This window comes from Cherax quadricarinatus, chromosome 15 (genome assembly GCF_038502225.1).
Source record: "Cherax quadricarinatus isolate ZL_2023a chromosome 15, ASM3850222v1, whole genome shotgun sequence".
NCBI lineage: Eukaryota > Metazoa > Arthropoda > Malacostraca > Decapoda > Parastacidae > Cherax > Cherax quadricarinatus.
The window spans coordinates 10,803,578-10,818,587 of NC_091306.1; the positions used below are offsets into that span (position 1 = coordinate 10,803,578).

Here is a 15,010-nt window from a genome sequence, read left to right on the forward strand (position 1 = left end):
TGGCAGTTTTAGGAGTCTTTCGATGTAGCACCGAGAAAGGAGTGGAAAATCCCCGCCAAATAGAGCTTGGCACCCGCGCCTCAGGTACGATAAGATGGGCTGGCTTTATTAAGGAACTCTACAAACGATTTCACAGTGTTATAAATCCGTATAATGATCTTGAAAACACGTTAAGGCTGCATACATACATATGTGATAACTTATGTAGATTTAATCTAGGATAACCCAATGAAATCAAACAATTTTTAACTCTTATACCAAATGTACAGTTTATGACAATTAAAGGAAACGTTTCGCAACGAATGGCTAATATATTGGCAGGCCGCGAGAGGATGGTAGTAGTAGTAGTAGTAGTAGTAGTAGTAGTAGTAGTAGTAGTAGTAGTAGTAGTAGTAGTAGTAGTCTGACTTTTTTGGGTTATCCTAGGTTCTCTACACATATGCTGCTATGTATGATAATTCTATGTAAATAAATGGTATAAAATACCGACACAATGGAAATATAAACACATATGCAGTATAATGTCATCCTTTATGACAACGTTTCACCCACACTGTGTGTGACTTGAAAAAGCCCACTGTGTGGGTGAAACGTTGTCAATAAAGGATCACATTATACGGCATATGTGTTTATATTTCCATAATTCTATGTAACTGTATTTGTGTATACCTGAATAAACTTACTTACTAGTAGTAGTAGTAGTAGTAATAGGGTTTCAACACTCGAAAATTAGCAATATCCTGTGCAAGACAGATATACAATACCGACAATATCCTGTTGATGATCAGTTTGGATATAGTATCAGTGCCAATATAAACACAAATGCAGTATAATGTGATCCTTTATTGACTACGTTTCGCCCACACAGTGGGCTTTTTCAAGTCACAAACAGAACTACGTTATACTGCACATTATACTGCATTTGTGTTTATATTGCCATTGTGTCGGTATTTTATACCATTTATTTCCATAGTATCAGTGCCCCCGCGGCCCGGTCTGTGACTAGGCCTCATGGTGGATCAGGGCCTGATCAAGCAGGCTGTTACTGCTGGCCGCACGCAAACCAACGTACGAACCACAGCCCGGTTGGTCAGGTACCGACTTTAGGTGCCTGTCCAAGGCCTGCTTGAAGACAGCTAGGGGTCTATTGGTATTCCCCTTATGCATGCTGGAAGGCAGTTGAATAGTCTTGGGCCCCTCACACTTATTGATAGTGTTATGGTCCTTGATGGTGAGATCTTCGGACATGATCACTCCCAAGTCTTTGACGTTAGTTTTTCGCTCTATTGTGTGGTTGGAATTTGTTTTATACTCCGATGAAATTTTAATTTCCTCACGTTTACCATATCGTAGTAATTGAAATTTCTAATCGTTAAACTTCATATTGTTTTCTGCAGCCCATTTAATGATTTGGTTGATATCCACCTGGAGCCTTGCAGTGTCTTCAATGGAGGACAGTGTTATGCAGATTCAGGAGTCATCTGCAAAGGAAGACACGGCACTGTGGCTTATAAGATAAGATTTCGTTCGGATTTTTAACCCCGGAGGGTTAGCCACCCAGGATAACCCAAGAAAGTCAGTGCGTCATCGAGGACTAACTTATTTCCATTGGGGTCCTTAATCTTGTCCCCCAGGATGCGACCCACACCAGTCGACTAACACCCAGGTACCTATTTGCTGCTAGGTGAACAGGACAATAGGTGTAAGGAAACGTGTCGGAATTTCCACCCGCCGGGAATCGAACCCAGGCCCTCCGTGTGTGAAGCGGGAGCTTTAGCCACCAGACCACCGGTCGTGCCCAAGAATTAGGCAAGCGAAGAATTCCCAAGTATTAAGATCCCAAGAAGTTGCATGTCGGTTCTCTGAACCATTCATCTACAAACCTGTCAGACACTGCAACTTCTTGGGATCTTAATACTTGGGAATTCTTTGCTTGCCTAATTCTTGGGCACGACCTACTTCAACATTGAACAAATGTTACACCACCTATGACTGCTGCACCTCTCCTGCCAACGGTTTATAAGCTCCTCAGCACGTATGCCGTATTCTATTCAAGATTGATGGACTGACCACATCGACTCAAGGTTGAGGGACTGATTACCTCATTCTCCTCCTGTTCTTCAAGATTCTCCTTTGTATGGACTGATGAAGCCACTGTGTGGCGAAACGTTTCCTCAATAAAGATACCCAAGAGTTGCACATGTTGAGACACTTATGCAGCATATGGGAATCTTTATTCAGGAAACGTTTCGCCACACAGTGGCTTCATCAGTCCAATACAAAGAGGAAGGCGTAAGGAGAGGAGGAGTATGAGGTAATCAGTCCCTCAGCCTGGAGTCGATGTGTTCAGTCCATCAATCTTGTAGAATGTACAGCATAGGGCCGTAGACGTGGCTTATATACTGTAGTGAGGTGAGCTGAAGCAGGCGGAGGCGGGGTCATAGTGGTACCATCCACCTCACCTCACTACAGTATATAAGCCACGTCTACGGCCCTATGCTGTACATTCTACAAGATTGATGGACTGAACACATCGACTCCAGGCTGCGGGACTGATTACCTCATACTCCTCCTCTCCTTACGCCTTCCTCTTTGTATTGGACTGATGAAGCCACTGTGTGGCGAAACGTTTCCTGAATAAAGATTCCCATATGCTGCATAAGTGTCTCAATCTTCAACTAGTCAGGTCAGGTCACATTGACTTAAGGGAGGAACACGGCAACCGACCTGGTAGCACAAGCTATCAGGTCTAACTCACACCCACCCACATCTACTCATGTATTTGTTAGGTAAGACACATATGCAACAGTTAGGTATCTTTATTTCGAAACGTTTCGCCTACACAGTAGGCTTCTTCAGTCGAGTACAGAAAAGTTGATAGAAGCAGAAGATACTTGAGTATTTACAGTATTTCAAAATTACTAAGCAAGAGGATATTACCCATCCTGGGAACTGGTGTTACTTGATGCCAGCAGGTCCCTCTCTAACCTCACCTCCTTAGTTCAATTACTACTACTACTACTATTACCACCTCTACCCACGCTTCACCTCACCTGACTCCCACCACTATATATATGTGTGTTTTCTTAGTTTTCTCTGTATTAGGACTGAAGAAGCCACTCGTGGCGAAACGTTTCCTTTAATAAATGTCCTGAACTGTACATAAGTGTCTTTTTCCACATCTTGTCGGTATCACCATACCATTTCCTCATAGCGCCAAGAAGTGAGACGTAGGTCACTAGAAGAGGTAAGAACTCAGATGCTGGGAGGTCAGGTCCCTCAAATTCTACGACTTCAAGGGTGATGGACTGATTACATCGTCTTCACATCTCTACTGTTCCTGCCTACTTTCTGTATTCGACTGAAGAAGCCTACTGTGTAGGCGAAACGTTTCGGAATAAAGTTGTCTAACTGTTGCATATGTGTCTTACCTAACATAAGAACATAAGAACATAAGAACGAAGGAACACTGCAGAAGGCCTACTGGCCCATGCGAGGCAGGTCCAAGTCTCCTACCGGCTTAAGCCAATGCACCCAACCTAGTCAGGTCAGGTCACATTGACTTAACGGAGGAACACGGCAACCGACCTGTTAGCACAAGCTATCAGGTCTAACTCACACCCACCCACATCTACTCATGTATTTATCCAACCTATTTTTAAAGCTACACAACGTTCTGGCCTCTATAACGGTACTTGGGAGTTTGTTCCACTCATCCACAACTCTATTACCAAACCAGTACTTTCCTATATCCTTCCTGAATCTCAATTTTTCCAACTTAAAACCATTGCTGCGAGTCCTGTCTAGGCTAGATATTTTCAGCACACTATTTACATCCCCTTTATTTATTCCTGTCTTCCATTTATACACCTCAATCATATCCCCCCTAATTCTACGTCTTTCTAGAGAGTGCAGTTTCAGGGCCCTTAGTCTATCCTCATAGGGAAGGTTTCTGATACATGGGATCATCTTTGTCATCCTCCTTTGTACATTTTCCAGAGAATTTATATCCATTCTGTAATACGGTGACCAAAACTGGGCAGCATAATCTAAATGAGGCCTAACCAAGGATGTATAGAGTTGAAGAACAACCTGAGGACTCCTATTATTTATGCTTCTTGATATGAAGCCAAGGATTCTATTAGCTTTATTGCGAACACTTATGCACTGTTGTCTTGGTTTCAGATTACTGCTAACCAGAACTCCTAAATCTTTTTCGCAATCCGTAATATTAAGATCTACATTATTTAGTTTATATGTGGCATGGTTATTGTCCTGTCCAACATTTAGAACTTTGCATTTGTCTATATTAAACTGCATCTGCCACTTCTCCGACCACTGCATCAGTCTATTCAAATCTTCCTGGAGTGCTCGAATGTCCTCGTCAGAATGAATTCGACGGCCTATTTTGGTGTCATCGGCAAACTTGCCGATGTCGCTCTTTATGCCCTCATCTATGTCGTTTATGTAGATTGTGAACAGGAGGGGGCCCAACACTGACCCCTGTGGAACACCGCTCGTGACGCTTCCCCACTCTGATTTCTCCCCATTTATGCAAACTCTCTGCTGCCTATTTGTCAACCATGCCTCTATCCAGGAAAAAAATTTCTCCTCCTATTCCATGTGCTTTAATTTTCCTCAATAGTCTCTGATGTGGGACCCTGTCAAAAGCCTTACTGAAGTCCATATACACAATATCATATTCATTACCATGATCTACCTCCTCAAATACCTTAGTGAAAAAAGTTAATAAATTCGTAAGGCAGGAACGCCCCTTTGTAAAACCATGCTGAGATTCGTTGATTAATTTATGCTTTTCAAGATGGCTACGAACTGCCTCGGCAATTATTGATTCCATAAATTTTCCCACTATGGAGGTTAGGCTTATTGGTCTATAGTTCGAAGCTAAGGACCTGTCACCTGTTTTGAAAATAGGTATCACATTTGCCATTTTCCACTTATCTGGCACCATGCCAGTTTGTAGTGATATGTTGAAAAGATTAGCCAAAGGTGTGCTAAGCTCCTCTTTACATTCCTTTAGAACCCTTGCATACAGTTCATCAGGGCCTGGGGATTTGTTAGGTTTTAATTTATCTATTTGCCTAAGGACCATGTCACTTGTGACCCTAATAGTGCACAGTTTATTATCGTCCTGTTCTACATAATTTATCATTACTGGAATATCGCTGGTATCCTCCTGTGTAAAAACTGAGAGGAAGTATGTGTTAAAAATTCTACACATTTCCTTATCACTGTCAGTGAGCTGACCCGAGGAACTTTTGAGTGGGCCTATCTTGTCCCTGATCTTACTTCTGTATACCTGAAAGAATCCTTTTGGGTTAGTCTTCGATTCTTTTGCAACTTTAACCTCATAATCTCTTTTTGCTTTTCTAATTCCCTTTTTTATTTCTCTCTTTAACTGAATATATCGATTTCTTAATTGCCCCTCTCCTCTTTTGATTTGCCTATATATGCCTCTCTTTTGACCAATCAGATATTTTAATCTATTGTTCATCCATTTAGGATCATTTTTGTTTGATCTGATTTCCCTATTTGGAACATAATTTGACTGAGCAGCTAGAACTATGCCCTGGAAAGCATCATATCGGCAACCATCACCACCTACCTGACCCTTAGTCAGGTCATTCCAGTTCTGCCCACCTAAGTAATTTTTCAGTCCTATGAAATCAGCCAAGCGAAAGTCAGGGACGGAGACTTGATTGCCATTATTAGGGGAATTCCATGATATATTAAAACTGAGTGATTTGTGATCACTCTCCCCAAGCTCATCATTAACCTCAAGATTATTAATTAGTGTTTCCCTACTGGCAAGAACCAAGTCAAGGAGGTTATTTCCCCTAGTTGGCTCTGTCACAAACTGTTTTAAAAAACAATCCTGGATCGTATCAAGAAAGTCACCCGACTCTAAATTTCCTGTCAAATTGCTCCAGTCAATCTGGCTATAGTTGAAATCTCCCATTAGCACAACATTTTCGTATGTAGATGCCTTACGAATTTCGTCCCATAGAAGTTTACTGCACTCCCTATCAAGATTTGGGGCCCTGTAAATCACACCCAAAATTAGTTTTTCTCGGCCCTCGAGAAGCTGTAACCAAACAGATTCAGTGGCTGACGCTTCTAATTTAATATCTTGTCTAACACAACAATTTAAATTGTCTCTGACATACATCGCTACTCCACCACCTTTCCTGTTGACCCTGTCAGTGTGGAATAATTTATAGCCTTGTATGTGACATTCAGAGGGCATCTCTCTATCTTTCAGATTGAGCCAGGTCTCTGTTATAGCAATAATATCTATGTTTCCTGCACTTGCAATTAATCTTAGCTCATCTATCTTATTTCTAACACTCCTGCTATTAGTATAGTAAACCTTAAGGGAGCTAGTCCCTTGCTGCCCTCTGCTGTCCCCCTTTGTTTGCTGACCTGTTCTATTGTCTTTATTTATAACTTCATGCTGAATGCCTTTTATACATTTACTGTTTCCAACCCTAGTGTTGCAACCTGCTTGTTTCCCACACACACCCATACCTCTATCTTCCATCAGTTTAAAATCATAGGCATTTCACCAATGACCTTCTCAATCGAGTCTGCAAGTGCTACCACCCCTGACCCAGAGAGATGTACCCCATCCCTTGCATACATATCATGTTTGCCATAAAAGTTGTTCCAGTTGTCAATGAATGGGATTGCAAGTTCCTTGCAGTATCTGTCTAGCCAGCAATTTACACCAATTGCCCTAGACAACCATTCATTTCCTACTCCCCTTCTAGGCAAGATGCTACATATGATTGGGATCCCTCCCTTAGACTTAATGAAATCTATAGCTGACCTGTACTTATCTAGCAGCTCTTCTCTCCTACCCTTCCCAATATCATTTCCACCAGCACTGAGACAGATAATGGGCTTGTTCCCATTACCTGACATGATATTATCCAGCCTGTTGACAATGTCCCCAACACCAGCTCCAGGGAAGCACACTCTATCTCTCATCTTCTTATTCCTATTACAAAAAGCACAGTCAATATATCTTACCTGAGAGTCACCAACCACAAGAATGCGCTTACCTTCATTAGCAGGGGCAGTAGTACCCTTACCTTCACTGGCCACTGAAGTACATTCATCCTGGAGAACAGAGAAGCGATTTCCTACCTTCAGATCTTCACTCTTAACTTTCCTTATTCTGATGCGCCTCCCATTACTGTGAACAACTCGCCACTTGTAGCAGGTGCTGGGCTGCACCTCACTGATGGTAGCCGTTGCTACCTCCCCAACTACAGCCTCCTTACAGCGAGAGACAGACTGCACCTCACTGCTAGAAGTCTCATTCCCCACAACTCCAGCCACCTCACACTCTCTCCCAGACCCATTGAGGTGGACCTTCAGCCTCCTAATCTCCTCCTGGAGAAGCAAGACCTCCTCCTTCAACTCTCCAACATCAGTTTTTAAAACACTGCAGAAGCAAGCCATGCTTTGTAACCGTCCACGCTAATCCCCAAAGCAGCTCAGGGTCTGTGACCTCACGTGACGACTGACCACTGCACTTGTGGAATCAATAATTGCCGAGGCAGTTCGTAGCCACCTTGAAAAGCATAAATTAATCAACGAATCTCAGCATGGTTTTACAAAGGGGCGTTCCTGCCTTACGAATTTATTAACTTTTTTCACTAAGGTATTTGAGGAGGTAGATCATGGTAATGAATATGATATTGTGTATATGGACTTCAGTAAGGCTTTTGACAGGGTCCCACATCAGAGACTATTGAGGAAAATTAAAGCATATGGAATAGGAGAAGAAATTTTTTCCTGGATAGAGGCATGGTTGACAAATAGGCAGCAGAGAGTTTGCATAAATGGGGAGAAATCAGAGTGGGGAAGTGTCACGAGCGGTGTTCCACAGGGGTCAGTGTTGGGCCCCCTGCTGTTCACAATCTACATAAACGACATAGATGAGGGCATAAAGAGCGACATCGGCAAGTTTGCCGATGACACCAAAATAGGCCGTCGAATTCATTCTGACGAGGACATTCGAGCACTCCAGGAAGATTTGAATAGACTGATGCAGTGGTCGGAGAAGTGGCAGATGCAGTTTAATATAGACAAATGCAAAGTTCTAAATGTTGGACAGGACAATAACCATGCCACATATAAACTAAATAATGTAGATCTTAATATTACGGATTGCGAAAAAGATTTAGGAGTTCTGGTTAGCAGTAACCTGAAACCAAGACAACAGTGCATAAGTGTTCGCAATAAAGCTAATAGAATCCTTGGCTTCATATCAAGAAGCATAAATAATAGGAGTCCTCAGGTTGTTCTTCAACTCTATACATCCTTGGTTAGGCCTCATTTAGATTATGCTGCACAGTTTTGGTCACCGTATTACAGAATGGATATAAATTCTCTGGAAAATGTACAAAGGAGGATGACAAAGTTGATCCCATGTATCAGAAACCTTCCCTATGAGGATAGACTAAGGGCCCTGAAACTGCACTCTCTAGAAAGACGTAGAATTAGGGGGGATATGATTGAGGTGTATAAATGGAAGACAGGAATAAATAAAGGGGATGTAAATAGTGTGCTGAAAATATCTAGCCTAGACAGGACTCGCAGCAATGGTTTTAAGTTGGAAAAATTCAGATTCAGGAAGGACATAGGAAAGTACTGGTTTGGTAATACCTGGAGTTTACCTGGAGTTTACCTGGAGAGAGTTTCGGGGGTCAACGCCCCCGCGGCCCGGTCTGTGACCAGGCCTCCTGGTGGATCAGCGCCTGATCAACCAGGCTGTTGCTGCTGGCTGCACGCAAACCAACGTACGAGCCACAGCCCGGCTGATCAGGAACTGACTTTAGGTGCTTGTCCAGTGCTAGCTTGAAGACTGCCAGGGGTCTGTTGGTAATCCCCCTTATGTGTGCTGGGAGGCAGTTGAACAGTCTCGGGCCCCTGACACTTATTGTATGGTCTCTTAACGTGCTAGTGACACCCCTGCTTTTCATTGGGGGGATGGTGCATCGTCTGCCAAGTCTTTTGCTTTCGTAGTGAGTGATTTTCGTGTGCAAGTTCGGTACTAGTCCCTCTAGGATTTTCCAGGTGTATATAATCATGTATCTCTCCCTCCTGCGTTCCAGGGAATACAGGTTTAGAAACCTCAAGCGCTCCCAGTAATTGAGGTGTTTTATCTCCGTTATGCGCGCCGTGAAAGTTCTCTGTACATTTTCTAGGTCGGCAATTTCACCTGCCTTGAAAGGTGCTGTTAGAGTGCAGCAATATTCCAGCCTAGATAGAACAAGTGACCTGAAGAGTGTCATCATGGGCTTGGCCTCCCTAGTTTTGAAGGTTCTCATTATCCATCCTGTCATTTTTCTAGCAGATGCGATTGATACAATGTTATGGTCCTTGAAGGTGAGATCCTCCGACATAATCACTCCCAGGTCTTTGACGTTGGTGTTTCGCTCTATTTTGTGGCCAGAATTTGTTTTGTACTCTGATGAAGATTTAATTTCCTCATGTTTACCATATCTGAGTAATTGAAATTTCTCATCGTTGAATTTCATATTGTTTTCTGCAGCCCACTGAAAGATTTGGTTGATGTCCGCCTGGAGCCTTGCAGTGTCTGCAATGGAAGACACTGTCATGCAGATTCGGGTGTCATCTGCAAAGGAAGACACGGTGCTGTGGCTGACATCCTTGTCTATGTCGGATATGAGGATGAGGAACAAGATGGGAGCTAGTACTGTGCCTTGTGGAACAGAGCTTTTCACCGTAGCTGCCTCGGACTTTACTCTGTTGACGACTACTCTCTGTGTTCTGTTAGTGAGGAAATTATAGATCCATCGACCGACTTTTCCTGTTATTCCTTTAGCGCGCATTTTGTGCGCTATTACGCCATGGTCACACTTGTCGAAGGCTTTTGCAAAGTCTGTATATATTACATCTGCATTCTTTTTGTCTTCTAGTGCATTTAGGACCTTGTCGTAGTGATCCAGTAGTTGAGACAGACAGGAGCGACCTGTTCTAAACCCATGTTGCCCTGGGTTGTGTAACTGATGGGTTTCTAGATGGGTGGTGATCTTGCTTCTTAGGACCCTTTCAAAGATTTTTATGATATGGGATGTTAGTGCTATTGGTCTGTAGTTCTTTGCTGTTGCTTTACTGCCCCCTTTGTGGAGTGGGGCTATGTCTGTTGTTTTTAGTAACTGAGGGACGACCCCCGTGTCCATGCTCCCTCTCCATAGGATGGAAAAGGCTCGTGATAGGGGCTTCTTGCAGTTCTTGATGAACACAGAGTTCCATGAGTCTGGCCCTGGGGCAGAGTGCATGGGCATGTCATTTATCGCCTGTTCGAAGTCATTTGGCGTCAGGATAACATCGGATAGGCTTGTGTTAATCAAATTTTGTGGCTCTCTCATAAAAAATTCATTTTGATCTTCGACTCTCAGTCTGGTTAGCGGCTTGCTAAAAACTGAGTCATATTGGGAGTTGTGGATGAGTGGAACAAACTCCCAAGTACCGTTATAGAGGCCAGAACGCTGTGTAGCTTTAAAAATAGGTTGGATAAATACATGAGTAGATGTGGGTGGGTGTGAGTTAGACCTGATAGCTTGTGCTACCAGGTCGGTTGCCGTGTTCCTCCCTTAAGTCAATATGACCTGACCTGACTAGGTTGGGTGCATTGGTTTAAGCCGGTAGGAGACTTGGACCTGCCTCGCATGGGCCAGTAGGCCTTCTGCAGTGTTCCTTCGTTCTTATGTTCTTATTGCTGCGAGTCCTGTCTAGGCTAGATATTTTCAGCACACTATTTACATCCCCTTTATTTATTCCTGTCTTCCATTTATACACCTCAATCATATCCCCCCTAATTCTACGTCTTTCTAGAGAGTGCAGTTTCAGGGCCCTTAGTCTATCCTCATAGGGAAGGTTTCTGATACATGGGATCAACTTTGTCATCCTCCTTTGTACATTTTCCAGAGAATTTATATCCATTCTGTAATACGGTGACCAAAACTGTGCAGCATAATCTAAATGAGGCCTAACCAAGGATGTATAGAGTTGAAGAACAACCTGAGGACTCCTATTATTTATGCTTCTTGATATGAAGCCAAGGATTCTATTCGCTTTATTACGAACACTTATGCACTGTTGTGAACATTAAAATGGTATAAAATACCGACAGATTGTTAGGTAAGACACATATGCAACAGTTAGGTATCTTTATTTCGAAACGTTTCGCCTACACAGTAGGCTTCTTCAGTCGAGTACAGAAAAGTTGATAAAAGCAGAAGATACTTGAAGACGATGTAATCAGTCCATCACCCTTAAAGTTTTGAGGTGGTCAGTCCCTCAGTCTGGAGAAGAGCATTGTTCCATAGTAGGAAACAATATGGAGATGAAGTGACAAATTGGAGCCTTATATAGCGCCAAGAGGTTTACCTGGAGTTTACCTGGAGAGAGTTTCGGGGGTCAACGCCCCCGCGGCCCGGTCTGTGACCAGGCCTCCTGGTGGATCAGCGCCTGATCAACCAGGCTGTTGCTGCTGGCTGCACGCAAACCAACGTACGAGCCACAGCCCGGCTGATCAGGAACTGTCTTTAGGTGCTTGTCCAGTGCCAGCTTGAAGACTGCCAGGGGTCTGTTGGTAATCCCCCTTATGTGTGCTGGGAGGCAGTTGAACAGTCTCGGGCCCCTGACACTTATTGTATGGTCTCTTAACGTGCTAGTGACACCCCTGCTTTTCATTGGGGGGATGGTGCATCGTCTGCCAAGTCTTTTGCTTTCGTAGTGAGTGATTTTCGTGTGCAAGTTTGGTACTAGTCCCTCTAGGATTTTCCAGGTGTATATAATCATGTATCTCTCCCTCCTGCGTTCCAGGGAATACAGGTTTAGAAACCTCAAGCGCTCCCAGTAATTGAGGTGTTTTATCTCCGTTATGCGCGCCGTGAAAGTTCTCTGTACATTTTCTAGGTCGGCAATTTCACCTGCCTTGAAAGGTGCTGTTAGAGTGCAGCAATATTCCAGCCTAGATAGAACAAGTGACCTGAAGAGTGTCATCATGGGCTTGGCCTCCCTAGTTTTGAAGGTTCTCATTATCCATCCTGTCATTTTTCTAGCAGATGCGATTGATACAATGTTATGGTCCTTGAAGGTGAGATCCTCCGACATAATCACTCCTAGGTCTTTGACGTTGGTGTTTCGCTCTATTTTGTGGCCAGAATTTGTTTTGTACTCTGATGAAGATTTAATTTCCTCATGTTTACCATATCTGAGTAATTGAAATTTCTCATCGTTGAACTTCATATTGTTTTCTGCAGCCCACTGAAAGATTTGGTTGATGTCCGCCTGGAGCCTTGCAGTGTCTGCAATGGAAGACACTGTCATGCAGATTCGGGTGTCATCTGCAAAGGAAGACACGGTGCTGTGGCTGACATCCTTGTCTATGTCGGATATGAGGATGAGGAACAAGATGGGAGCTAGTACTGTGCCTTGTGGGACAGAGCTTGTCACCGTAGCTGCCTCGGACTTTACTCTGTTGACGACTACTCTCTGTGTTCTGTTAGTGAGGAAATTATAGATCCATCGACCAACTTTTCCTGTTATTCCTTTAGCGCGCATTTTGTGCGCTATTACGCCATGGTCACACTTGTCGAAGGCTTTTGCAAAGTCTGTATATATTACATCTGCATTCTTTTTGTCTTCTAGTGCATTTAGGACCTTGTCGTAGTGATCCAGTAGTTGAGACAGACAGGAGCGACCTGTTCTAAACCCATGTTGCCCTGGGTTGTGTAACTGATGGGTTTCTAGATGGGTGGTGATCTTGCTTCTTAGGACCCTTTCAAAGATTTTTATGATATGGGATGTTAGTGCTATTGGTCTGTAGTTCTTTGCTGTTGCTTTACTGCCCCCTTTGTGGAGTGGGGCTATGTCTGTTGTTTTTAGTAACTGAGGGACGACCCCCGTGTCCATGCTCCCTCTCCATAGGATGGAAAAGGCTCGTGATAGGGGCTTCTTGCAGTTCTTGATGAACACAGAGTTCCATGAGTCTGGCCCTGGGGCAGAGTGCATGGGCATGTCATTTATCGCCTGTTCGAAGTCATTTGGCGTCAGGATAACATCGGATAGGCTTGTGTTAGTCAAATTTTGTGGCTCTCTCATAAAAAATTCATTTTGGTCTTCGACTCTCAGTCTGGTTAGCGGCTTGCTAAAAACTGAGTCATATTGGGACTTGAGTAGCTCACTCATTTCCTTGCTGTCATCTGTGTAGGACCCATCTTGTTTAAGTAGGGGCCCAATACTGGACGTTGTTCTCGATTTTGATTTGGCATAGGAGAAGAAATACTTTGGGTTTCTTTCGATTTCATTTATGGCTTTTAGTTCTTCCCGCGATTCCTGACTCCTAAAGGATTCTTTTAGCTTAAGTTCGATGCTTGCTATTTCTCTGACCAGTGTCTCCCCGCGCATTTCAGATATATTGACCTCTTTTAGCCGCTCTGTTATTCTTTTCCGTCGCCTGTAAAGGGAGCGCCTGTCTCTTTCTATTTTACATCTACTCCTCCTTTTTCTTAGAGGAATAAGCCTTGTGCATACATCGAGTGCCACCGAGTTAATCTGTTCTAGGCATAAGTTTGGGTCTGTGTTGCTTAGTATATCTTCCCAGCTTATATCGGTTAGGACTTGGTTTACTTGGTCCCACTTTATGTTTTTGTTATTGAAGTTGAATTTGGTGAATGCTCCCTCATGACTAGTCTCATTTTGTCGGTCTGGGGCTCCATGCCCCAGGTCACTAGAAGAGGTAAGAACTCAGATGTTGTGAGGTCAGGTCCCTCTCAAATCCAGCCGTTCTCACTAGTGGAGGTTGTCGAAGTTGATTGCAGGTCTGTACCAAGATACCCTTGTGTTGCAGTGTCTTCTGCTTCTATCAACTTTTCTGTACTCGACTGAAGAAGCCTACTGTGTAGGCGAAACGTTTCGAAATAAAGATACCTAACTGTTGCATATGTGTCTTACCTAACAGAACTCCTAAATCTTTTTTGCAATCCGTAATATTAAGATCTACATTATTTAGTTTATATGTGGCATGGTTATTGTCCTGTCCAACATTTAGAACTTTGCATTTGTCTATATTAAACTGCATCTGCCACTTCTCCGACCACTGCATCAGTCTATTCAAATCTTCCTGGAGTGCTCGAATGTCCTCGTCAGAATGAATTCGACGGCCTATTTTGGTGTCATCGGCAAACTTGCCGATGTCGCTCTTTATGCCCTCATCTATGTCGTTTATGTAGATTGTGAACAGCAGGGGGCCCAACACTGACCCCTGTGGAACACCGCTCGTGACGCTTCCCCACTCTGATTTCTCCCCATTTATGCAAACTCTCTGCTGCCTGTTAGGTAAGACACATATGCAACAGTTAGGTATCTTTATTTCGAAACGTTTCGCCTACACAGTAGGCTTCTTCAGTCGAGTACAGAAAAGTTGATAGAAGCAGAAGATACTTGAAGACGATGTAATCAGTCCATCACCCTTAAAGTTTTGAGGTGGACAGTCCCTCAGTCTGGAGAAGAGCATTGTTCCATAGTATGAAACAATATGGAGATGAAGTGGCAGGATGGAGCCTTATATAGCGCCAAGAAGTGAGACGTAGGTCACTAGAAGAGGTAAGAACTCAGATGTTGGGAGGTTAGGTCCCTCTCAAATCCAGCCGTTCTCACTAGTAGAGGTTGTCGAAGTTGATTGTAGGTCTGTACCAAGATCCCCTTGTGTTGCAGTGTCTGACAGATTGAACATTAAAATGGTATAAAATACCGACAGGTTGTTAGGTAAGACACATATGCAACAGTTAGGTATGTACGAATGGTATATAATACCGACAAGATGAGATTAAGACACATGTGCAACATCTGGGTATCTTTATTGTAGACGTTTCGCCATCCAGTGGCTTTATCAATACAAATTCTAGGACATAACTTGAAGACAGTAGAACTATGTACAGAAGAT

At 43.4% G+C, this 15,010-nt stretch overlaps 1 long non-coding RNA gene across 1 annotated transcript in view; it reads left to right on the plus strand.

Annotated features, from left to right (window-relative positions):
- LOC138852718 (uncharacterized) overlaps nucleotides 1-15,010 on the plus strand; it is a 299,461-nt gene that overhangs the window by 254,576 nt on the left and 29,875 nt on the right. The gene's annotated exons all lie outside the window — the stretch shown is intronic.